Source organism: Herpailurus yagouaroundi, unplaced genomic scaffold, assembly GCF_014898765.1.
Source record: "Herpailurus yagouaroundi ecotype Mexico unplaced genomic scaffold, PumYag 162, whole genome shotgun sequence".
Classification (NCBI taxonomy): Eukaryota; Metazoa; Chordata; class Mammalia; order Carnivora; family Felidae; genus Herpailurus; species Herpailurus yagouaroundi.
This window is the reverse complement of record NW_024412403.1, coordinates 70586672-70610591: the sequence shown is the minus strand read 5'-3', so window position 1 is coordinate 70610591 and position 23920 is coordinate 70586672. Positions and strand designations below refer to the sequence as shown.

General features: G+C 40.4%; 1 protein-coding gene across 20 annotated transcripts in view; it reads right to left on the bottom strand.

Moving 5' to 3' along the window:
* The window catches only part of KALRN (kalirin RhoGEF kinase), a 673147-nt gene that overhangs the window by 334768 nt on the left and 314459 nt on the right, over window positions 1-23920 (bottom strand). The window lies entirely within an intron of this gene.

Below are 23920 nucleotides of genomic sequence, written 5' to 3'. Positions count from 1 at the left end.
CCACCTCCCCTCTGGTAACAGTTTGTTCTCTACAGTTAAAAGTCTGTTTCTTGGTTTCTCTACCTCTTTCTTTCTTTTTTTTCTTTCCGTGTTTGTTTTGTTTCTTAAATTCCACATATGTGTGAAATCATATGGTATTTGTCTTTCTCTGACTGGCTTATTTCACTTAGCATTATACTCTCTAGTTCTACCCTAAAAGGATGTTACTGCTTTCCAGGAGATACTGAGGTTGGAGTGACTGCTAATGGGCACAGAGTTTCTTTTGGGGGTGATGAAATTGTTCCAAAATTAACTGTGGTGATATTTGCATAACTCTGTGAATACACTTGCAACCATGGAATTGTATACTTTAAAAGGGTGAATTGTGGGGCACATCGGTGGCTCAGTTGGTTAAGCGTTCAACTCTTGATTTTGGCTCAAGTCATGATCTCATAGTTCATGAGATCGAGCTCTGTGATGGGCTCTATGTTGACAGCACAGAGTCTGCTTGGGATTTTCTCTCTCCCTCTGTCTCTACCCCTCCTCTACTTATGGTCTCTCTCTCTGAAAATAAATAAATGCACTTAAAAATAAATAAAAGGGTGAATGGTATTTATGTGGATTATATCTCAATAAATCTGGGGTATTTTTAAGGAAAAAAATATTCAATTAACCCAAAACAGGAAGAAAAAGGAAGAGAGAAATAATTGAGAATAGATGAAACAAAATGGAAAAAATATAACAAGATGATAGACAAACATATCAATAGTCACATTAAATAAAAGTTATCTAAACACTACAATCAAAAGGCAGAGATTGTCAGGTTGGATAAAAAGGCAAGCCCCGGGGCGCCTGGGTGGCGCAGTCGGTTAAGCGTCCGACTTCAGCCAGGTCACGATCTCGCGGTCCGTGAGTTCGAGCCCCGCGTCAGGCTCTGGGCTGATGGCTCAGAGCCTGGAGCCTGTTTCTGATTCTGTGTCTCCCTCTCTCTCTGCCCCTCCCCCGTTCATGCTCTGTCTCTCTCTGTCCCAAAAATAAATAAACGTTGAAAAAAAAATTAAAAAAAAAAAAAAAAAAAAGGCAAGCCCCAACTATATGTTGTCTACAAGGAATGCACTTCAAATGTAAAGACACAAATAAGTTAAAAGTAAAAGGGTGGAAAAAATATAGCATAATAACACTAATCGAAAGAAACTGGGATGACTTTATTAATATCAGACATAGTAGATTTCATTGCAAACCATATTACTGGGGAAAAAGAAATTCATTTCATAATGATAAAGGGGTCAATTCATCAAGAGGACATCATAATCCCAAACATATATGCACCTACTAACAAAGCTTTAAAATACATGAAGCAAAAACTGATACACTTTCAAGGAGAAGCAGACAAATCCACAATTACAATCACACATTTAATGTCCCTCTCCCAATAATTAAACAGAACAAGTAGAAAGGAAATTAGTAAGGATATAGGAGATTTGAAGACTTGATCTAACTGATCTGACATTTATTAACACTCCACCCAACAAGAAAAAAATGCATATTCTTTTCAAGTGCTCACAGAACATTTACCAAGATAAACCATATTCTGGGCTAATAAGCAAGTCTCAAAAAATTCAAAAGGATATAGTCATACAAAATATCTTCTCTGATCATAACACAATTAAATTATAAATCAATGATAGAAATATCACTGGAAAATCCCCAAAGAGTTGGAAACTAAAGAACATACTTTTAAATAATTTATGGGTCAAAGAAGGCAGTATAAGTTTATCAGGTACCTACAGGTGTTCTAGGCATTGTATTAGTCTCTTAATATACATTAGCTCTAAGCTTTAGGATATTGTAAGATGGGCATTATTAATTACATTTTTCAAATGAGAAAACTGAGGCTCAGAAAGATAAAGTAACATGTTTGAAGTATGTTACATAGCTAGACAATGGCAAGTCATGTCTCTGAATATAACCTCCAGGACTTTTCATGAAACCGTGTACCTCTCTAAGACTCAGTGTAAAACTCTACTTCTTCTGCTTCTCTGCTACTTTGCATTATATTTGTTCTTGTGCCTTTGATTTTTAAAATACGATGTTGTAATTATTCTTTTGCAACTATTTTTTGTTTTGTTTTGTTTTATTTTGTTTTGTTTTGTAATACACTTTCAAAGTGTACATGGTGACTTCCAGAGAGAATTACATTCTCCTTGAAGGAAAGAGTCCTATATAACTCATTTTTTTCTATTCCAACTACTCATAAATGTTCCTCTTAGGCACAGTGCTCTCCTTTAAACAGGTACTAAACCCCAAAGCTGTGCGGCCCAGCTCTTGTCAGTAGTAATGGTTGGAAATGGACATTTACCATATCTCCTAATGTAGGTAGTCCCCAGTTTAAAAATGAGTAATGACCTAAAAGTTTCTTTGTAAACCTCTTATTTAGTACAGAGAATATATTTTCCATGTAAATGGGAGTTAGATTCCCAGGATAAAAATAAAGAAATTCAGTTGTGCACATAATGTGCTTAAAATTTGGTACTAACATTGCACATCATGTACAATTAGTCAACATTTATAACTAGGGTGATACAGGAAAATGCTTTTTAGTTTTCATCCTGGAGCACCAGGCACATATTTCTTCTCCACTTGCTGGTACTCACAGGGGAGGAATGGGATGGACTCTGGCAATGGTAAAGTGGTCTTTGGCTGGAAGCAGTAGGAAAAAAGGAGGAAACTACTTCTTGCAACCAGTGATGGGTTAGCCCACCACATTACACCTGCTAGAAGGACATCTTCCTATGGCTTCCCAAATAAGGCAACAAACACTAGTTGCCTTCATTAAGGCAATTTGTATGTCGAAACAAGGAATGTCTAATGAACATTCCTAATCAGATGCTCCTTAAAGTGGAGACTATCTGTACAAATACTCAGTCTAATAATTGGGACTAATACCAGAATAACTACTATAGATGCCAATATCTCCCAACACAATAGTTTGGGTGTTGCGATTATCTCTGACTGTATCACACTTATGTACACAGTCACCACCATGTCCCATTCTCATGTGCATCACTACTTGCTAGAGAACACGTTCCTCTCTATATCTGGAACGCTTTAGCACCTTTTCCTATTAACAATAAATGGTATATTTTCAGAACTCCATATTTTTTAAGTAAATTTTTTAAGTAAAGTGTTATTTTTCTAGAGTCTAATTTTTATGTGTTTAAGAATGTACCTAGGTCTAGGAATTCTGAGAAAAGAATATCAGCTATTTTTCACTAGGGTGTTTGTTCTCTCTTACTGATTCCTTCTCTATCCTTCTATTCTGCACCAGCTGTATTCATTTACATGTTATACTTTAAAGAAACTTTGATGTATTTCCTCTCAGCTGTAGGTTGGAAGCTGAATATCTAGTTACTTGCAGGCAAGAGAGCAAAAGAAGCAATGAAAACTGTTAGCAAATTATCTATTTAATAGAATAACAACAACAACAACAACAACAACACAAAACAACTTGTTTCTGGACCAAAAGGCAGGGCAATCCTAGAGGCTGCCAATACAGGTTGGACAGAAAACATCAGGTCCAGCTTCTAAGAAAGGACTGGTCAAGATTCCAGAAAATGTGGCCACACCTACTAGGCTGAGACAGAAAGCAAGAAAGGACTTTGTCTCTGCCCCTCCCCACCTATGCCTCCAACACAGGGAGAATAGTTGAAGGTAGAGACAGGACTGTAGGCAGGCCTGGGAGAGCCAAGACTGGTACTTAGCCTGAACACAAAGAAGAGCAAATATGAAGGGGACTCGAGGCCAGAAATTGTCCCAGAACTCCAGCCTGGGGCAAAGTAGAGGGTCCCAGGGAACTTAGCAATCAGAAGATCAAAACCAGGAGAATGCCCTAAAGACACAAAGCTCTGACGACAGAGAAGGGAAGCATTTAATCCTCTTCCTGCTAACAGGCCCCAGATGCAGTTAGCTGGCATCCACATTGCTGCTGGTAAGCAACCCACCACTCCCAGAATTTGATAACACTGTCTCCACCCTGGCCACACTTCCCCCACCCCCTTTCCCTTCACTCTACTCAAACTGGCAAAATAATGAAGGGGAACGTGTAAGCACAACAGGAGAATGTGGACAAAAATATTTGAAAAGTGAACAAGGTAGACCTAAGTGTTCAGAAGTGGATACATGGATTGCCCAGCCACCCTGGCCCTGTAAAAGTTCATTCTCATGCAGACATCTTACAGCCAAGGAAACAAGCAGTTGGTGAGATAGCATCCCCACAGAACGAAGATGAATAGGGCCACCTGCTGCAGGGTTTGGCAGCTAAAGACATCTTGGGGGGGGGGGGGGTGTACCCAAAGTAATGTTCTCTCTCAGAAAATATAACTTTGCAGTGTTGCTGTTTTTCCTGTTTTTCATGTTCTATGTTTGGCTGCCAGTGGGAGGCAGTGGGTGTGAGAGGGAGAAGGCAGGGCTCTGAGAAGACAAGACAGTTGGCTTGAAAATACTGCTGAAAACCTGTGGGCTTGGGGATTTACTTTTTTCTTCTGTCCACATCCTGAAGGGGATAGACAGGGAAAGGCTGGGCCTGACCCAGGGAAATGGGGGTCAGATAATGGGTTAACAAAGCAGAGACTCTGACCCACCTACACTTCTGCTTCAGCCCAGTTAGTATAGTGCCCCTTCATGTCCTTCCTTCCTCTTGGTCACATACAGCCCTGTGGATCGCAGCTGCCCATGTCTGTACAGATCTACAAGAGGCCCACAGCCTCTGATGCAAGAGCAGAGGTCACTGACCCTCTTGACTGATGGTGTTCCTGTTCACTTTCCATCTTCGTAGATCCTGGACCGCTCCTACCTGCCCTATTCTTACCTTGACCTACCTCCTTGGGTTTGATCTACAGATTATATGGAAAGTGTTTCTCAACAGTAGCACTATTAACATTTTGGGCCAGATAATTCTTTGTTTGGGAGGCTGTCACAGGTTGAATTCTGTTCCTCCAAAAAGATTATGTCGAAGCCTTAATCTCTAGTACCTGAGAATGTGACCATCTTTTGGAAATAGTGTCATTGCAGATGTAATTTGTTAAGATGAGGTCATATTGAAACTGGGTGGGCTTTAATCCAATATGACTGGTAGCCTTATAAAAAATGGTCTGTGGCCTTGGAAACCGTTTTTATTAAGATGGTCCAAAAGTGAAGGAAGAGGCCCCTGCCCCCAAGCCAAAGCCAAAGCAAAGGCTTTGAAACCTAAGAAAGCAGTGCTGAAAGGTATCCACTGTCACACAAAAAAAGATCTGCATGTCACCTACCTTCTGAAGACCAAGACACTGTCTCCAAAAGCAGCCCATATAACCTTGAAAGAAGGCCCTCAGGAGAAACAAGCTTGACCACTATGCCATCAAGTTCCCTCTAACTACCCACTCAGCCATGAAGAAAACAGAAAACAACAGCACACTTGTGTTCACCTGGATGTCAAGGTCAACCAGCACCAGACCAAACAGGCTATGAGGAAGTTCTATGACATTGAGGTGACCAAGGTCAACACCCTGATCAGGTCTGATGGAAAGAAGAAGGCATGTGTTTGGCTCCTGACTATGATGTTTGGATGTTGCCAACAAAATTGGGATCATCTAAGTTGAGTCCAGCTGGCTAATTCTAAATATAAATTTTTTCACCATAGGAAAAAAAAAAAAAAAAAAGATGGCCATGTGAAGATACAGACACAGAGAGAACACCATGTGACATGAAGGCCAAGACTGGAGCGATACAGCTACAAGCCAAGGAACACCAAAGATAGCCAGTAAAGCGTCAAACTCTAGGAGGGAGGCCTGGAACAGATTCTCCCTCCCAGCCCTCAGAAGGAACCAGCCCTGCTGATACCTTGATCTCAGACTTCCAGCTTCCAGAACTATGAGACCATTCATTTCTATTATTTGTAGCCACCCAGCTTGTGGTACTTTATTACAGTAGCCCTAGGAAACTAATGCAGGGGCTATTCTTTGTATTATAGAACATTTAGCAGCATCCTTGGCCTGTACCCAGATGAAACAGCAATCCCTTCCCTAGATGTAATAAACAAAAAATGTCCCAGACATCACATATGTCCCCTGGGGGGCAAAATTGCCTTCTAGTTGAGAACCACTGTTTTAGGTCATAAGACCACAGAGGAAGCCCTAGTGAGGAAGACCATACAACGTCCTCAGCTTACAGTGCTTTCCTGATAATCTGCAGATGGCAGAAGGTTTAAGAAATCATCTAGTACTGTGGTTCTTATAGGACAGGGTGAGGAGGTAGATAAAGGAGATTGCAGGAGAAAAGCAAGACATAGGCCCTACCTCATGTTACTCAAATTAGAATGGGGTTGGGGGGGGGGTGGCATCTGGCAGCATATTTTTTAAAAGCTATAATGGCAGCCACGATCTAAAGTTAAAACCACTCATCTAAGGACAGGGTTCAAAGCTTGGGCTGAAATTTCAAGCTGAAATAAATCTCGTCTTTTGCCTATGTGTAGACATAACCAAAATGTTCAATAATAGGAGATTGGTTCACCACATTATGGTACAGCCACATGATGCAGTCATTACAATTATGTCCTGAAGACTATTCGGTGATCTGAGCAAGTGTTCCTAATGTAAGATTAAATGAAGAAGGAAGGTAAACCAACATATGGTCTGTCTGTCTGTCTGTCTATCTATCAAAAAAACTACCACTGATCATGATGGCTGCTAGTTTTGGATCCACTTACAAACATTATTACATGTGGTAGATTACGTCATTATCTTAAATTACAGATAAGAAAAGTGAGCTTTGGAAAGGAAAAAAAAAAAAACTTGAGCAAGCTCCCACAGCTGGTGAATGGCAGATACTGGTCTGGAATTTGCATTCGTTTCACACCAAGCAAAATGCTCTTTGCACTCTGCTGTGCTAAATAGAAATTTGCCAATAAACATTAATAGTTTATATATAATTATCTCTAAGTGATATTAGGAATGATTTTTCTTTTCCACTATTTTCTTGTTTTCCACATCCTATGATGAACATGTGTTAATTTCATAAACAAAAAAAATGGAAAAGCCAAAGTATAAAAATAATATATGCATTCTTAGAAATTACAACAAAAAATAAACAAATTTTTATAACTATATACATTTGCTCATTTTTGTATGTGTAAGAAGAAAGATGTGCAAGATAACTGTGATTACCTTGGAAGGGAGGGATTGGGAAGTAGGAGTAAAGAGATAATTAGCATTTCTATTTATATACATCTTTGCAATATTTCACTTGTTATTACAACAAACAGGAATCTCTTTCAAAATATGAAAAATACCAAATAAAAGAAATTTTAAGGGAAAAGATAAAGATCTAATATATTTTTGTGAACCAACTATATTTAGAAATATAAATAGATTCAATTACAATATATTTGTAATTTAAAGTTTATTTATTTATTTTGAGAGAGACAGAGAGAGTAAGCACAGAGAAGGGGCAGAGAGACAGGGAGAATCTCAGGCAGGCTCCACGCCTGATGTGGGGCTCAAACCAATGAAACTGTGAGATCACGACCTGAGCTAAAATCAAGAGTCAGAGGCTCAACTGACTGAGCCACCCAGGCGCCCCCTCATTACCCATGTATTTAGCTTAGAGATGGGTGCATTTCCTAGCTCTGGATCCTGAAGACACTAATGTTAGACCAACCACAGTGAAATATATAATTACAAAAAATGTAAAATCTCTCTGCAACCCTAGTCAGAGATGTCATCTTTCTCAGTTTGGTCTTTATGACATCGCTTATCATAGCTTAGAAGTAACATGATTTTGGCATGGCATATATATGCAAAAAAGATCCAGTTAAAAATAATCACCTATGAAGTCCTAGAAATTATTCCCCCTGGGCACAATGCCAGCATCAACTACCTATGACCCTGAGTTGTTTTCCTCAGCAGTCAGAAGTAAGAGACATGTCAAATTTGAAAATACTTAAAAGTGAAACAGGCTTTTGGACAATACCCCCAAGAGCCTCTGTCTGGAATAGGGCCGTATGGTTTGATTGAAAGACTTCCCCATCACCGTCATATAAATATCAAAGCCATTTAATGCCCGTGGCATGGGCTGACAGCTGCACACTGACAGGCAGGAGTCAGTCTTTGGATGCTGCTGTCTATGAAACTGACAAGCTGGTGTGGATTGAAATAATGCTTGGAGCCCTTTAAATAAAAATCATCAAAATAAAGATAGTATGACGCATAAGTGAAAGCAGTAACAGGAGAGATTCAGTTCTAGAATCATCTTCCCTCTTCCAGTCTCACTAGTCCATTCTAGGACTGGGATTTTGGTGACTTTAGAAAGCCTAAGTTGCTTGCATCTCACCTTCTGCAGGTGTACCATTAAAATCATCATCATCATCATCAGGGCACCTGGGTGGCTTAGTCGGTTGAGTGTCTGACCATGGCTCAGGTCATGATCTCACGGCTTGTTGGGCTCTGTGCTGACAGCTCTGGAGCCTGATTCAGATTCTGTGTCTCCCTCTCCCTCTGCCCTTCCCCCACTCACACACACACACACACACACACACACACACACACACACACACAATATCTCTCTCTCTCTCTCTCTCTCAAAATAAATAAACATAATAATAAAAAATTTTAAAAAAATCATCATCATCATCATCATTCAGGAGAAATATGACTGTTAGCCACAGGACTGCTCCAGGGCCCACAGGGAGTGACACATACTGCTTGAGGGGCCGAATCCCCTGATCATACCCCCCTGCCCCGGGAAGGCTACTGCAGTGTTGGGAAAAACCCTCAGTGAGGAGGGAAAGGAAAACATTAGCCTCTGCATGGCCCTGGGGGTGTCTCTACTCATGACTGGAATTAGTGAACATTGCCATGTCCCTAAAGCATCCAAAAAAAAAAAAAAAAAGTGAATTATATTCGGAATGCTTTATATACAAGGAAGGGAGAGTTTATACTATATTTCAGAAAGTTTACCATCAATATATGTGAAATGTAAAGTTGTAGCACAAAGCACTTAGGGTTAAGCCTTGGTTCTCTATGAAATTAAATTATGTAGAAGAGTTCATTGTCCAAGGACACAAAAGAAATGAGGTGTGACAGAGGTACAAAGTAGTGATATAATGCTGAGGGCACACTAGTAACAACATGATTGGGTAAGATGGATAAGCCTGGAGAAGTTTTCAGAAGGAGGTCAATTTTGGAGCCAGTTTTAAAGTCTAAAGTGTGAAGGCAAAGGGGAGGAAATCTACCAGGCATGGGAATGGCTTGGGCAAATGTCCAGATTAGGAGGTCAGGATGACATGAGGGGCTTTGGCAGGGAGCTAAGAGAGTCCTGAGGGTTTCTCCTTTGAGTCACGGTTGAACATTGAAAGCTCGCTGGGGGTACATAGCAGGGGTGGCTAAGGGCTCTCCAGGAGGAAAAGTCATCTGTCTTTGGAGAAGCACAGTTCAGGAGTCAGAGAACTCAGTTCCCCGGTCTCTGTGGGACAAGCCGCAGACCGTTACCTTGTGGTGTGGGAGAGGTGTGAAGGTGGCAGGAGGGACAAAGGAAGGAGACCTACACTAGGATTGGGGCTACCTGCATCCCCTTCTGAAACAGGGCCATATTCGGATACTTATTCGAGGTCAGAAGAGACACCATCTATCCACCAAGGACTGTCCACCGCAGACTGTGGGCCAAGACCCGGGCCTACTTTCAAAGAGAAAACAACATGTTCTTCCCATTTCCTAGCCTGAGGAATTTACGTGAAGAGGCTCACCCATTGGAGCATTTCCTCAGTTGGTTGAGAGAGGCTGTGGGAGATCAACGTTTCCCCGCACAGGACTGTCAAAGGAGAGCGCAGAATCCAAGTAGCTGCAGACGGGACTGTGAGACAGGGATCATGAGGTTCAGGTTCACCTCCCATCATTCACTGCATCATCTGGAGCCCTTGAATGGTCCCAACTTTCACAGGCCAAGAGCTATCTTCTATGACCGTAGCCTGTGCCCATAATCCTCAGAGTTATGAAAGCCTCAGCAAGAAATTCCATGCAAACTCACCCTCAGTACTACAAGGGGCAAGTTAAGCAATGGGGTTATGTGGATAGTGACACAATGAAGAGCAGCAAGCCAGCTAGGAGACGGGGTCTAGCAGGTCACAAATAATCTCACTGAGTCCCAAAAAGGTGGGTGCTAGAGCCACAGTAGACCTACAGGGCTCTCTGGGAGGGGCGGGCATGCATTGGGGGCAGTACTGCTCGCTGCTGAGCAGGTCACTGGGAGCAGGGCTTCTCTGTTCTCTCTGGTTAGAAGGGCAGGTAAGATAAGTGGCCGGAGTACACTATATACAAAGCATCATGCTGTTTCCATTTTCACTTCCAAAATCCACTTTTGACCCCAAAGTCTCACAGATCTACACTTATATAAACATCAGAACAAAGCTCATTAAATCAACAGCTTTAGCTTTAGGATGTGGAAAGTCTCCCCTGCTAACCCCTGCTCTGCATGGGATCCTGGCCCTTAAACAGTGTAAGAAGCCTGGGGCATGAAGAGTTCAGTTAAACTCAGAGACTAGTCAGCACATTCTCTCTCTTGGGAGACACCCAGTATGGGGCAATATCATCAATCTTTTCTATATCTTTAGTTCCTCTTTTCTAAGTGTGTTCCAGACATGATCTCATCTACTGTCACTATATCCCCCAAATAATAATGATGATAATTTACATCTGCTCTCTGCTCTAGACTTTACGTGTTTTTAAGTACGTTATTTCATTTAATGCCTACTTTGACTATGATGGAATAAATATTGTTCCCATTTTATGGATGTAGATATGAGGTTTGGCAAGGTTAAGTGACCTACATGTGCAGCTGGAGTAGGTCTAGGCCTTCTAACCCAGGCGTTCCAATCCCTGAACCCTTCTCACTAGATCTTTTGCCTCCCATAAGGAAGAATCTGTAACTCCTATTTAACTGATGGGGAGATAATGGTACTAATTATTAACTGGCCTTCATGTAAGGCATTGACTAAGGAAAGAGAATCTAGGAAATTAACCTGTGTCAGCGTCATGCAGCCAAATCATCTGGCCACCTGAAGCCATGATGGAATGTAATTTCTTGGAAAAAGAACCTCAAACCCTTCTAACTTCATAAACTTGTAAAACTTTTATCAGAGTGACAACTATGGTGGGTGGGTCAGACCCAAGATTTGCATCTAAATAACACTCTCTTCTGTAGCTGTATTTTAACAAGCAAATCAGACTGACCTTGTGAATTCCCAAGAAACTAAAGAGTCCATAATTTTAGGCAGAGTCCAAACCTCATAAAGAAGAAAACTGAAACATGTCTATCACATGGAATTGGAGTTCTCTTTTTAGCCTCACTGCCCCCTTCCCTCGATGTTATTTTCAAATTCTAAGCATATGACGGACTAACGTCCACTAGAGTTATTTCGAGCCATACTTGGCATTGTTGAAACTCAGATATATTGTACAAAATAGCCCACAGTGTGAAACACCATGGAGATATGTAATTAAAGCTGAGGTTGCCAGTGTTTAGGGCTGTCAGCATCTAGAATGTAGTGGGACAGCTGCACTAGTCTCTGAAACCCAAAGGGCATGCCCTGGGCTGGCTGGGCATTTGCCTGTGTATCCCAAGACAAACAAAGCCGATCCCAATGAGGCTTGTATGTCCCCTGATACTATAGGATACCACAAGAGTTCAGCTCCCTCTGTCCCAAACCTGCCTTTCTTTCCAGGTGGAATAACTCAGATGTAATGCTTTGTTCCTGTCAGAACTTGGCAGTGGACTTTTCTCCTTTTAAAAATGTATTCCAAATAAAATTAGTTCATGAAAATGCCTCCAGTTGCTCACTGGCAGAGGGAAAAAAAAAAAAAAGATTTATCTGCTTGGTGGGTTATTCTTGTTGGTGATATGTGTTTTATTTTTTGGTTTGTGTAACATACAGCCTGAAGCCCCTCAGAGGCTCTTAGGTACTGGTTCCTGGTACTTGTTACCTGCCCCAGCTGCCCCATCTACCAGCAAGTTCTCAGAAGCCCTTACCCTTCAGCCCAGATGCTTCTGATTTGTTCCAACACCCCAACACCCCAAATTGTTAAAATACAGCTACAGAAGAGAGTGTTATTTAGATGCAAATGCCGCAGCAAAGGAGTGTTTACCTCACGGAGCTCTCAGGGGTCCTGGAAAACACTGCCTACCTGAAAGTACTCTTGGACCAGAGCTACGCGCTGTATCCTGGACCCTGACTAGAATCCCTATTTCAGGAAAGTGTGTCCCAGGAGAAGATGGGACAGACATGAAGGGGAAACAAAGAGGAGGAGGGAGGAGCGAAGGAGAAGGAAAGAGGAGGGGGAAAGAGACTACAAAGGCTACTGTTTTGAAGTGCCCCCCCACGCCTCCACACCCCACACCACAGTCACCACCCGCTACCACAGCCAGGTTTTAAGGACTCAGAAAGTCCTCAAGGGGGGCACCTGGGTGGTTCAGTCGGTTGAGTGTCTGACTTTAGCTCAGGTCATGATCTCCTGGTTCGTGAGGTCAAGCCCCACTTTGGGCTCTGAGCTGTCAGCTCAGAGCCTGGAGCCTGTTCCAGATTCTATGTCTCCCTCTCTTTCTGTGCCTCCCCTGCTTGCACTCTGTCTGTCTGTCTGTCTCTCTCTCTCTCTCAAAAATAAACATTAAAAAAAAAGAAAAAAGAAAAAAGAAAGTCCTCAAGGCATTGTAATGTATAGGCATCTACTGTGGGGAACAGGAAAGGCTTGGAGGGCATTCATAAATTGCCATTTTCTGAAGGTTTTTCTTGGGAGAAGATTCTGAATCCTTGGCTTAAACCCAGCCCTCCCTTTTCAGTGCTTATTTTGCTTCTCTTTACATATGTATATGTGTACCTGGTTTAAATAGTCTATAGTTATAAATTATTTGAATCTGGGGAAGAGTAAGAAGTCTTAATATTAGAGACTTCACCAGAAAAAAAAAAAAAATAACATTGTAGACTACCACGGTAATCTCCAATACCATAGCAATAGCTAGCATTGATCAACATAGCCACATACTCTATATAGAGAAAAATATCTGGAAGAATAAACACCAATGTCTTAGCAACTGTTACACAACTGAGTGGGTAGACTATTTTTGTTCCTACTTGTTTGTCTGCTTTTCTATATTAAATATGTGTGATTTTGTAATTAAAAATAAAGAATATAGGGGTGCCTGGGTGGCTCAGTCAGTTGAGTGTCCGACTTTGGCTCAGGTCATGATCTTGGGGTTCGTGAGTTCGAGCCCTGCGTTGGGCTCTGTGCTGACAGCTCAGAGCCTGGAGCCTGCTTCAGATTCTGTGTCTCCCTCGCTCTCTGCCCCTCCCCCACTCACACTCTGTCTCTCTCCTTCAAAAATAAACCTTAAAAATTAAAAAAAAAAAAATAAAGAATATAAATAAATTCCCAAAAGGATCATTAAATCAGCTCAGTTTTTCCCATACTCCAATGGGGTATAAGTGTGGGCTTTGGGGTGAGCCTGCCTGGGTTCAAATCTTGCCTCCTGCACTTGAATGGTCTTCTTTGGGCCTGATTCTTCATTGGGAAAATGAGGATGAATTAACATCTACTCTGTAGAGTGATTTCAAAGATTAAATGAAATATTCCTTGTAAAGTCATGTGTTACATAAATGGCATTTATTATTATTACTCATTCTTTGAAGCTTGCAGATACGTTTCAAAATATTTTTATCCCCTGTATGCAAATCCATCAGCACTCCCTCTAACTTTCAGCCCAGCCAGAGCTGGCTTCTAGGGCGGCAAGCACGCCTCTGAGGCCCACTCTGCTCAGGGTGTCACAGAAATGGAAAGAAGAGGGAAGAGAAAGGAAATCAATTTGGTTTCTCTTCACCTGGGCAGGTTGACCTGTGCTGAAATTAATTATTGGAAGACATGATAATAAATGGTTTGCTTTCAGAATCAATACTGGGCAGACAGAAGAGCTTTCCTCTGGAACAGCCTTCCCTGTTTCCTTTCTAAACCATGTCAGTTCTTTCTGAGAGACAGTAACTTTATTCTTCTCTTCCCTGTGTTGTTGTTACTGTGCATGGTAAATATGCTGTCACATTGTGAAACTCTAGTGGTTACACTCTTGGTACCCTTGTAAGGAGGGCACTGAGTCAGAGAATTCATTAGAGTAGAGAGTGCTCTCACTTGGTGCTCAGTCTTTCTTTTCCTCCTTCTCCCTTTTCTGGGGCCCCATGACAAGCTCAGCTCCAGCCCAGTTACAGAAATAAAATGGAATCACACATCTCACCAAAAGACCTACAAATCGGGTCCTCTTGGCAACCATCTAGCCCTGCCCTGGTGCCCCGTTTTGACAACTAGACTTTGTCCTGTCCCTAGGAGTCAGCCCTTCCTTACTGGTGTCCCAGTAACCTTGCCTCCAACTTGCAGCCTAGTGGCTAGAGCCTTGCAAACTATCCATTCTCCTCTTTGGATCTCTGAACACATTCGCTCCTGGATGCCCAGTGCTGGGTACCCCGTATCTATCAACCACAGGCAGAATGCACGTTTATGCCATTTGCTACCTTGGTTCTGACTGGTCATATTAGATGGCCATTTCTTCCATAATGTTTAACCTGAGGGTCAGACTTCTCAGTACCCATAGCTGATCTGTCCCCTTGCATCTGGCCACTTCAAAGGATAGACCTACACTTTCCAACATAGTTAAGCAGACCCCACCAAGCTGAGTCTTGAGAGATGACAGCGGGGTACTTGATAACCTAGGGAAGGGAATGAGGCTTAGATGTATCCTATCACCCACACTACCATGGTGACCACTGCTGCCACAAAGGCCACTATTCATCAAGCACCTCCTATGAACCAAATTCTCTATTACATACTTGCCATAGGTCCTTTCTTTCTTTTTTTTTTTTTAAGCTATTCATTTATTTTGAGAGGGGTGGGGAGGGGCAGAGAGAGGGAGAGACAGAATCCCAAGCAGGCTCCATACTGTCAGGACAGAGCACGATGAGGGGCTCAAACCCACAAACAGTGAGATCATGACTTGAGCCGAGATCAAGAGGTGGATGCTTAACTGACTGAGCCACCCAGGTGCCCTCCATATGTTATTTCTAACTGTCATATCACTCTTCAGGGTAGGTGTCACTATCTCCATTTTAGAGAAGGTTACTGAGGCTCAGAAAAATTAAGTGACTGGTGCAAAGCCAATAAAAGGAAAGAACAGATTGATTCCAAATGCTATGCTTCTCTTCACTATACCATACATCTCAATAGATAGGAAATCACAGCTGAGAGGGAACTCTCAAATGTGCTTGGGTAGCTATCAAGGGGAGTTGATTTGGGAAACTAAAACGTTTAGTTAGTGATAGTCGGACCTGAGCAAAAGGTGAAAGGAAAGAGACAAAAGTGTAGTCCACCAGTCTGTGCTAGAAAATGGAAATGAAGGGGTGCCTGGGCAGCTCAGTCAGTTAAGCATCTGACTTTGGCTCAGGTCATGATCTCATAGTTTGCGAGTTCGCGTCCCACATCAGGTGAACTCGTGCCCTGCTTCAGGTGAACATGAGACCCACTTCAGGTGAATATATAAAGGGAAAAAACAGTCTTTTCAACAACTGGTTCTGGGGAAACTGGACAGCTACATGCAAAAGAATGACACTGGGCCACTTCCTTATACCACATATAAAAATAAATTCAAAATGGATTATATGTGAGAACTGAAACCATAAAACTCTTAGAAGAAATCATAGGCAGTAATTCTTTTGACATTGGCTATAGAAACATTTTTCTAAACATGTTTCCTCAAGTAAGGGAAACAAAAGCAAAATTCAACTACTGGTACCACACCAAATTAAAAGCTTTGCACAGTGAAGGAAAACGTCAACAAAACAAACAAGCAACCTACTGAATGAGAGAGGATATTTGCAAATTATATATCTAATGAGGAATTAATATGCAAAATATATAAAAAGTTATACAACTCAACACCCCCCCCCAAAAAACCCCAAATAATCCAGTTAAAAAATGAGCAGAGGACCTGAATACATATTTTTCCAAAGAAAACATACAAATGGCCAACAGATACATGAAAAGATGCTCAACATCACTAATCATCAGGGAAATACAAATTGAAACCACAAGGACCACAAAAACCACTTTATACCTGTCAGAATGGCTAAAATAAAAAACATAAGAAACACGAAGTGTTGGCAAGGATGTGGAGAAAAAAGAACTCTCGTGCACTGTTGGTGGGAATGCAGACTGGTGTATCCACTATGAAAAATAGTGTGGAGGATCCTCAAAAAATCAAAAGTAGAATTACCATATGATCCAGTAATTCCACTACTGGGTATTTATCCAAATAAAATAGAAACACTAATTCAAAAAGATATACACACCCCTATATTTATTGCAGCATTATTCACACTAGCCAAGATACGGAAGTAACCCAAACCCATATTATTATATGGAATATTAATATATATTAAAATATATTTTAAAGACACTTAATGGAATTTTAATATATAATATTAATATATATAATGGAATATTACTTGGCCCTAAAAAAGAACGAAATCTTGCCATTTACAACAACATAGATGAACCTAGAAGGTATAATGCTAAATGAGAGAAGTCAGTCTGGAACAAATACCGTATGATTGTACTCACATGTGGAATTTAAGAAGCAAAATCAATGAAAAAAAGGAAGAAAAAAGAGACAAACAAAAGAATGGACTCTTAAATACAGAGACTAAACTGATGGTTGCTGGAAGGGAGGTGGGTGGGGAGATGGGTGGAATAGATAAAGGAGACTAATAGAAACTTATATTTATGAGCACTGAAAAATGTACAGAATTGCTGAATTATTACATTGCACACCTAAAACTAAAATAAGACTGCATGTGAATTATACTTGAATAAAAAATATTGAAAAAGAAAGAAATACCTAACTCACTGAAGTTATGAGGATTATAAGAAGTACACTGAAGTTATGAGGAATATAAGAAAAAATAATTAGAACAATGTCCAGCACACAGAGAGGACTCAGTAAGTGTTATGCTACTGTCATGATTGTTGTTGGTATTAGGGTCTCTTCAACAGGAAGCAGCAAAAAATGTCTATCAATGAACATGATACACTGAATGAAAATAAGTATGACTAGATGACTTGTTTTGAACTTAAAATTAATATACTGAACACAAAATCAGTAGTCAGAATACTTCTTTTGTCTAATTTACTTTTTGTTGCCTTTAAAATCCTTCTGAAAAAGGCCAATATCATTCATCTCTCAAAAAGGAGAATTTTTGCAAGAGGAAAAGAACTTCACTACATATAAACTAGCAGAGGAAGAGGGTTAAAGGTATGGTGTGATGGTAGCTATCCCAGCTGGAAAAATCATGGAAACTTAGTGGGGCTGGGGAAATACACATAGTAAGGATTACCATATCCTCTTGTCAAGATTGGTTCATCTGAAATAATTTTTTAGGTTTTTTTTTTTCAATTAAAAAAACACATTAGAGTCTAAAAAACTCACTCAAAATTTGACTCAAAAAATGCTACTTCCCAAGTGTCAGATCCTGGGCTAGGGCTGTCCAGGTTGATCCTAGCTCGGAACAGTCTCAGTAATTCTAACAGGGTGGCTCTCAGGCCCCAGGCTATATGGTTCTTGGGTTTATCTTCTTATGAATGTTCATCTAATCCACTTCTCTTCCATTTGTCATTCTTATAATTGGAAGGGATCTCAGGGATATCCTGACTTGATATCCACCCTACAAAGTAATCCTCTCTGTACCATTCATTTACTTGTTCAAGTGCCAATTGCATGTTAGGCCCACTGTGATGGGCACTGAGATAAAAAGACTAATGAGACAAAATTCCTTTTCTAAGGAAGGTCACAGTCCAGCTGAGGAATGAGGCTGGCATAAAATTAATTATGACACTGTGTGATAACTACCATGACAGGGATGTGACCAAAATAAGTGGATCCTAGCAAAGGGGCATTCAACACAAACAATGGAGGCCACCTCTTCCTAGAAGAGATGATACTTGAGATGAGTGTTTAAAGATGAATAGAAGTTTATCAGGGGACATCCGACTTAAATAAATGGGAGTGATGAAAGGGCAAATAGCACTGAAACTTGGGAGCATGGCATATTCAGGTTCATAACAGGACAGCAGAAGTATAGGGTGGGGTAGAGGGAGCCCATGAAGGGTAAAAGATAAAGCCAGAGAGGCAGTAGCCAGATCATAAAAGGTTTATGATACTGATAGTTTGAACTTTATCCTAATGGGAAGCCATCTATGAGTTCCGTAACTGATGGAGTAGCATGATGAGGTGTGCATTTTAGGAAAACCACTCTTGTGGCTGTGAGGGAAAGGACTTAAGGCAACAACGACTGGAGTCAGGGAAAGGAGGATAATGCAATAAACCAAGCAAGAGATAATGAGATTTTGATCTCAGGCAGTGGCAATGGAGATGAAAGGGAAGGGACACATAAAGAGGTAGTGGCATCAGTAGGACCTTGCAATAGACTCATGAAGGTGACAGCAAAGGAGGAGTCAAGAATGACTCCCAAGTTTTTGGCTTGAGAAAATGAGCAATTGGTACCCTTTACTGGTATGGGGAACACAGAAGCAAGAGCGTACCTAGAAGGGATAGGAGATGATAAAATAAATTTGGGATACAGTGGGTTTGAGAACCATCTGAGAAATCAAAGTGGAGGTGTCCAGAGAGTCAATGAGTTTATGAATAGGTTGTTCAAGGGTGAGGTCAGAGACAAGACAAGGATTTGGAGCCATCAGACTAGGGGTGACAGCTGAGGCTAGGAAAGAGTATAAAATCATGCATGGAGTGTACAGTGAGAAGAGCCAGTCTGAGGAAATCCTGGGGGAAAGGAAGAAGAGTCTAAGAAGGACCAACCAGAATGACATAAGGAAACCAAGAGAGCATGATGTCATGGAAAAGATGGGAGAAGAGAATTTAAAAGGGAGGAGGTGGTCAACATGGTCAAATGCTTCATGAAGACCAATTAATATTTGAATATTAATATTCAAATTAATATTTTCAAATATTCAAATATTAAAATATATTCAAATTAATATTTGAAAAAAGGAAGACTTTGGTAAAATTAACCTCAGTTGCCCAGAGGAAACAGAAGTCCAATGGCAGGGGTCAAAGGGCATCTAGGAGGTGAGGAAGTAGAGATGGCAAATATAGACTCTTCTCTCAAAGTCTAAGCTTCTTTTTATTCTTTTGTTGTTTTTAAGGTAGGAAGGACTTGGGGATGTTTATATCCTAAGGGAATAAAGGGTCACCTCTCCTGGAAAACCTCCAGTGATATGAAGCACACAGCATCATTCTGATTTTGGACAGCTCATAAAAAAGCAACCATGGGTTAGAAGTTATACCTGAATTAAGCTAAAATTGGCTTCACTATCCCTTCCACCCTTATGTCTTCTAACAGGAAGACTTCAAACCCCCTGCCTTCCATAAAACATTACTTACTCAAGACTGAATATATACAGTTACTTCAACTTCACTATCCCAGCAATCTTCTGACAATCACAGTATGGTTTTTCAATATCGTTTTGAATATATATTTTCTCAAATTAGGCACAATAATACATATGATTTAAATAACCAGTGGATAGAGAAATCTTTATTTCTCTGGTTTAGAGATTATACAGTTAACCATTGATTAACATGAACTTAAACTGTGTGGGTCCATTTACATGTTTAAATAAATACAGTACAGTACTGCAAATGTATTTTCTTTTCTTTATGGTTTTATTAACATTTTCTTTTCCTCGGCTTATTTTATTGTAAGAGTACAGCATGTAATACACAAAACAGAAAAATATGTATTAATTAACTGTAAAGCTTCTTTTCAACAACAGGCTATTAGCAGTTAAGTTTGGGGGGAGTAAAAAAGTTATGTGCAGATTTTTGACTATGCAGGTGCTGGTGTCTAACCTACTAAATTGTTCAAAAGTCAACTATATTTTAATTTATATCATTACTCAAAAGACATTAATATTTCTCTCTGTTCTAAGAGCAAAGTCTAGACCCTTTCATCTAAAGGTCAAAGTTCTTGAGACTAGACACAACCTACACTCCTTTGAGCTTTTCTACAACGATCCACTCTCTCCCATGTAGAATCCTCCACTCTCAACAACGTCTAGATCTCACAAAATTTATGGGAGATGCCAGGAAATTTGAGGGCTCTCCTCACTACCATAGTTTTCCTTGAACCAGAATTGAAATCATATCAGACCCGCATTTCCATATCCCCCATACGATGGAGCAGACCATGGTCCTCTCTAGCAGCAGTCAGGGATTTCCGCCCACCCCTTCTCATATGTCTACTACTTCTCCATATTGTTTACTACCCTCAGGTTTGTAGATTTCATATAGATGTGATTCTTTCTCATATACCTTCATGAGAATTAGAATGAGTCTTTAAAAAAAAATTCTTCTTCTGTCACCATCTGATTTTGGACAGATCATAAAAAAGCAACCATGGGTTAAAATACCCTAAAGTCTCAGCAATGTTTGATAATTTATATTCTTGTATTAAAATTTAAGTATACTGTTTGTTACATATGACTTTTCTTGATATATGTATATACATTTTGCAGGCAAAATATTTGTATTGTATTTTCCTACTAAGGTGACCTAAGGGCATTTCCTTCACAAGATGCTTCTCTGTCACCTCTGTGGTACCCCACATATCTGGTTTGGGCTTTACTGGGATAATTTTCTCCTTCCACTGCAAAGTTCACTTAATTCTTTATAGATATATCAACAAAGCTTTCTGCCCAATCTTTCCCAATCTTTATAAGATGCACTCACCTCTTGCCAGAAGTCTATCATCCTGGCTGTGTAGGATATATTCCAGAACACTTTTTAAAACACCATCTACATAGGCAGCCATTTGTTTTTCAATGCCTCCCTTCTTTTCTATAGTCACTTCCATCACATGGAACAAAAGATAAAAACACCACCTGCGCTTTTGAGTCTTTCAGTTTGCTACCCAGAACTTCAAGTCATGGGGAATGCAGTCTCACTTTCTTCTGAAAGTGCCATTTGTTCCATACAGGAAGCAGCAGAAGTGGGGAACAATTCATGGTCTTAATAAGAGGTTCCTGGCAGGCTCGCTATACTACCTTAGATATTGCCTCCTACCCCCTCTCAATTTCCACATAAAGTGACCTTCAAAAACCAATGGTTGGGAGTTACCCACAATATAACATATCTTTCTTCTTCCTGAGAGCGGTCATGAGAGCCCTCCCATCAGCTCATGCTACTTTTCCCTGGTGCTTCATGGAGGGAATGTCCTGAATATGCTCAAGTGGGACAAATGTCATGCAAGACCCAAAGGGGGAGACTGTTTCATTTGTCTGCTTTTTCACATTCTTCCACTTGCCACATCATGACATTAATTTCTCTGCATTTTCTTGGCTTTCTTCCTCACTATTTTTTTATTCTACCAAAGAAACTTTTATCTTATCTAAGAAGCTAGAGTGTGAAAAAGCATCTATTGAAGTTTTGCCACCTTCTCTTCCTGCTTGTATTTGCAGTTGCTATAATTGGTCACCATCTCAGGGATGAAAAGAAAGATGGAACGTACTCCAAAGATCACTACACCATCTCCTAGGCACGACTGGATCACCAAGTGAACTAATGGTTTCACTAGAAATGCTTCTTTAAAACCCTAGAAGAATAAAGATTATGCCTCCTCTCAGACTATGGGGCTTCTTAGAGAGTTAGAATACGTTTCCTGCCGACGGGGGCACCTGGCTGGCTCAGTTGGTAGAGCATGCGACTCTATAGCTCAGGGTCGTGAATTTGAGCCTACTTAAAATTAAAAATTAAAAATAAAGGATACGTTTCCTGCATGTTCTTATTTGGATCATGAGTCCTTCAAGACAGAAACTATTATATCTCTTTCATTTATCATGGTGACCAACACAGACTTGATTAGGCTTGGGAACTGATAAGTACCACTGTCTGACTCTGAGGGCATGGGCTTTCTATCTCTATGAATTGCCTATTCGACTTGCCCTTTGAGCTCCAGCAGGTTAAGCTGTTTACTTTGAATATCTTTTATGGGTAAGGTCACTGATAGGGCTATTAAAATGTTTTCTTTCCATTTTTGCCTATGTTGACCCCAAGATTCAGAATGATTTTTTAATTTTTAAAAATTTTTATTTCATTTTCAAGAGGGAAAGAGACAGAGCATGAGCAGGGGAGGGCAGAGAAAGAGGGAGACACAGAATCTGAAGCCGGCTCCAGGCTCTGTGCCACACAGAGCCCAATGCGGGGCTTTAACTCATGAGCCACGAGTTCACAACCTGAGCCAAAGTAAGACACTCAACTGACTGAGCCACCCAGGTGCCCCCAGAATGAATTTTTTAAAGTGTTTTCTATTCAAATGTGAGAATAAAGCAAGAGTCAGATGAACAACTAACCAGAGATTATTGAATGAAGTACTTAATTGTGCCTATGTTTTTATATTCCTTTAAATCTTTCTTTAAATGGTCTGTTCTTTCAAAAATGTTACACTAATGCTATTTAATATGGTTAGCTGCTTAAATGTGATTTGGTGCTTTGAGATTTTGGATAATATATATTTGAATGTAAATGATTGCTAATTTTTTTACTAAGCTAGCTTACAGAAAGTCTGGCATTTCAGATAATGAGGTCATAAAGCAGACCACTCACAGAGCAGGCACAGCTGCTATCTAAACCACAGGCACTTGAGTACTTTCCTACTGAGTGATAGCAAATATCTCAGGACAAAATAACAGTACCAAACCCCATACAACCTCCTGGAAAGATATGGATACATCTACCCCCTGACAGTTATGCTGTGATTGGCAGAAACTCCATCCTATGCTTGTTTATTTTTATTTTTTTTTCTGTTATTTAATGTTTATTTATTTTTGAAAGAGAAAGAGAGAGACAGAGCATGAGTGGGGAAAGGGCAGAAAGAGACAGTGATACTGAATCTGAAGCAGGCTCCAGGCTCTGAGCTGTCAGCACAGAGCCCAATGTGGGCCACAGACCGCGAAATCATGACCTGAGGCAAAGTTGGACTTTTAAATGACTGAGTCACCCAGGTGCCCCTATGCTTGTTTTAGACTTCTGATAATGACTACTGTGCCACAGTAGCATATTTATTTATATATATAAATATAATAAGTGTCTTTTGAAATCTGATTTACTCTACGGACTGATTTATTCTTCATGTGATGAGTTTATCAGCAACTTGAGTCAAGTACATACCAGGACCAGAGGGTTTCCCACTAGTGGCCAGGTCTTCTATTTGGGCATGGAAAAATCTCAGTATCTCGGACTAGAAAGATCTATAGAGACAGATCCCTGGTACATCCTTGGCCCCAGACTCTCACCACCTGCCTGTCCCCGGCCAGGTGGTCAGGACTGTGGCTCCTTTCCTCATTCAGCTCAGCTTCTATGTAGACTATTCAAAGAGTGCCATCTGCAGGATGAACTGAGGACCATAACTACTTCATTCATTTCCTTCAAATAAAGTTAAAGAATTTATTTAAAACTCGTTCAAGCTCTAATAAACACAAAATTTAAGTTAAATGCTACTGACAGGTAATAGTTTGCTACATTAATTTTTCACAGCTATAATTTATATTTATTATTGCCTTAAATGTCTTTACACTATCTACAGAATAGAAACATATTTGTTCCAGGTCTTTACACTGCCCTTCGACCTTTCCCTGTGGGTAACCATTTTCTCCACTTGCGTGCTTGCTCTTCACTGTAGAAGGGCAGATTCCCAGGAGCTGTAACAGATGCAACAGCTCTCTTTCTGCTTTGATTCAAGATAATTTTTTAATTAATTCTTTAATTTTTAGAGACTCGGTGCTTGAAATTTTGTTTCAAGTCAGCCTTAGTCAAA